General features: G+C 38.3%; 1 long non-coding RNA gene across 1 annotated transcript; it reads left to right on the forward strand.

The window, feature by feature from the left end:
• Window positions 1-1,190: 1,190 nt before the first annotated feature.
• On the forward strand, window positions 1,191-1,739 carry LOC116086079. The gene is made up of 2 exons (XR_004116817.1): window positions 1,191-1,260; window positions 1,640-1,739. It is a non-coding gene; the product is annotated as an uncharacterized LOC116086079 (long non-coding RNA).
• The last annotated feature ends 1,753 nt before the right edge of the window (window positions 1,740-3,492 follow it).

Here is a 3,492-nt window from a genome sequence, read left to right on the forward strand (position 1 = left end):
CCAACTCAAATTTCCAAAGCATAGAAATCCAGCATTTACTCCCTCAATTGAAAGAACAGCCCAAGCTTTGTTGAAGTAGTAACTGCATTAGGAGTGAATTTAGGGGCCTTCAGTTTTCATTCTAAAAAGATATGATTAGACAGACTGAAGCTCAGGAAGCTATTTGCCTCCAGTACTATCTTACCACTTGTAATATTTCCTTGACCTACATGCACCATAAAACCCTTTGTTGCCATTGGCATTATTTTACTGAAGTGACACATACATCATTCACTGAACACCTTATTTCTTGCTGTGCTGATCTGAGAAAACACATTCAATTTTATTTAAAACATTATAAGAAGAAGAAAACTTTTTTTTGTTTTTTTATTTTTTATTAGATATTTTCTTTACTTACATTTCAAATGATATCCTCTTTCTCAGTTTCCCCTCCTAAAATAAACCCTGTTCCCTCCCCTCTCCCCCTGCTCACCAACCCACCCTCTCTTGCTTCCTGGCCCTAGCATTTCCGTACACTGGGGCATAGAACCTTCACAAGACCCAGGACCTCTCTTCCCATTGACGACCGACTAGGCCATCCTCTGCTACATATGCAGCTGGAGCCATGAGTCCCACCATGTGTACTCTTTGATTGATGGTTTAGTCCCTGGGTGCTCTGAGGATATTGGTTAATTCATATTGTTGTTCCTTCTATGGGGCTGCAAACCCCTTCAGTTCCTTGGATCCTTTCTCTAGCTCCTTCATTGGGTACCCTGTGCTCAGTCCAATGGATGGCTGTGAGCCTCTAGAGAAGAAAATTCTTAAAGAACAGTTGTAAATTTGGTGCCACAAATTGTCCTTGATTTTGAATTTTCACCAGAAATTGTCTTTTTCACTTTCTTCCTTCCTGTCTTTCTTCTCTTTGCTGTGAGAGATCCTCAAAACCAAATGATGACTTTATTTAAAGTCTATTGATATTGGCTGAGTTCAGAAAATGGCATCAAAAAGATAAACGATATGTCTTTGCTTTTATACAGAAAGCTCTCCATATCACATATTCTGTACATAATAGATTTGTTTTGCTCACTGTTTTACTATAGATCCTATCTAATGGTTTAAGGCCCGTTTCCAACTCCTTTTTGCTTGATGGTTTTAGGGGCTCTTTCTCTATCAAAAGCAAAGAATATGATAATCTCTAAGAGTGTGGGATCAATAAGAAGAACTTGGAAACAGTTGTTAAAGCCAAATTATGATTTTACCTAGCAAATCAGCTATAAAAAGGTATGTTCAGGAAGGCAAGCTGCTTCTTGTATTCAGTTTCCAAAATGAATATTTTAATGAATTGGAAAATATCAGAAGGTTCAATGAATACAGATTTTTAACTTCTAACTTCCTTTTGGAAAAGTTTGGTTTAGTTGGGCACATATTTAATAATTTTCCTTTTGTTTATATCATTTTGCCACCCTTTCATCTAGAAAATGATTGATTCTATAACATGCTTTAATACTTTTAATATAATGCAACTGTCTGCAACCTGTTTCTATTTTTAACACATCAAGAAAAAAAATCTTTTCTTTCACTCCAAGAAAATACCAAAATTAAGCCCATCTGGAATCTGCTCTGCTTTCTTTCCATTACAAATGCATTTTTATTCTTTCAGGGAAGAAAGAAGAAATTCCCAGTTGGAAATAAACAGACTCTACCTTCTTTGCTTGAAGTTAATTAAAAGGAATTGAAATTATAGAGGAAGCTAAAGAATATTAACATGTGTGGATGACAGAAAGTTGGTTTTGTAGCAGATATGATCTTCAGTCTGAATTGAAGACCCTGACTGTCATGATTTTTTGGCTGGGAGAAGTATCCAAGGCTCAGGTTTCACAAACTTTTCATAAACAGTATTTGACCAGCTAGAATTCAGGATTTAGAAAACAGTACCATAAAGCCAAATCCTATGATAACCTGAGAAACTGTGATCTAATTAGCTTAATCACTACGATTATAATTCCTTATTGACCGGATTTATTATAGGTTACATCACTCTTCTCACCATATGCTTAACTCTGCCGAGGAAAGTGGCCTAGTATTCACATTTGAAGAAGCCAATCTTGACAATCTCATTGCCCTTGAGAATTATTTATCTAAAAGTAGATGTATGATTTTGTCTACTACTGAGTCATACCATGATACCCTGAGTTGAGCATAAGTTTGAAGTTGCTAGAATATGACAAAAATTTGAGCCAGAAGTCAATGAATCAAACACAGAGCCCTTGACTTTATGTATTACTACTTATGTACATGAATACCCCTTAGGATTATTGTTGATGGATGTAGATTTTGATTAGTATTATGACTTCTATACATAGATATCCTATCTGAATGTAGATATGTACATGTACTGAATAGATAAGTAGAAGGTAGAATGTAGATAATACATTCCTAAATTGCCCCCTGCTTTTTAGAATATATTTAATATGGTTCTGAATATGCAATAAAGACAGCTATAGAAAACAAGTACATACTTCAAAAATTTCCTAAATATAAATACAAAAAATAATTCATTTAAAATTGTGTTTACTAGAAAAAATGTATATCTCGACAAGTCAGCATTGCATTTTGAGTTTCTCTTGGAAAAATTATACAGGGTAGGAAATGAAGTGCTTTTAGGCTGATCTTTTCATATAACACAACAGTAGCATGGTTTGCAGATCTGATTAACAAGAAAAATTCCAGAGTAGTCTAAGAAAATAAAGGCTATTTTAAGGCTGACAAATTGATTCTAAGCATAATATTCTGAAACTACAATTTCAGAAACTGTAGCCCGCGCAGTCGTCTCGCTGGGAAGACGACATGCGGACACACTAGGTTTCTTCTGCAGCAATGTTTATTGCCTCCTCCAGATGGAAAAAAGGGTCAAGCCAGTAATCCGCACTGCTTATATACACCACAGTGCAGCGTGTCTGCCCACAGTGCAGCTTGTCTGCCCATGATTGGCTGTTCGCTCATTACCCTACGTGACGCCCCAGAATGGCCTGTGACATGGCGTCTTTTCACTCTACGCACATGCGCAAACAATTCTCTATGCACATGCGCAAACAGTTGTTTACTAGGAGTTAACAGTAGAAGTAGGCGCCATCTTGCCATGGTGAATGCCTCTCCAGCTTCACGGCTCCCTACATCTCCCCCTTTTGTTTTAGTTAAAAGGGAAGGCCAAATATAGCAAGTCAGAGAGTGCTTTTGCTCTGCCAGGGCCCCTGTCTTAGGTCATTCCGCATCAAACCTGCAGCCTTACCCGTCATAGGATAACCCCCCCCCCCTGCCTGAGGGCTCCGTGTCTTAGGTTGGTCTGCGTTTGGGGAAGGTTGCCCGTCTCTGGGTACCCTGGAGCTGGCATAGCTTGTCTACTCTGACAATGCTGGGCGGTCGCTAGCAAAGGCGCTATTGGCCAGGGGAGGAATGACGGCAGGAGGTTTTATGATTTGTGTTGCATGGACAATCACACCACGGGAGAAGTTC

This window comes from Mastomys coucha, unplaced genomic scaffold (assembly GCF_008632895.1).
Source record: "Mastomys coucha isolate ucsf_1 unplaced genomic scaffold, UCSF_Mcou_1 pScaffold12, whole genome shotgun sequence".
NCBI lineage: Eukaryota > Metazoa > Chordata > Mammalia > Rodentia > Muridae > Mastomys > Mastomys coucha.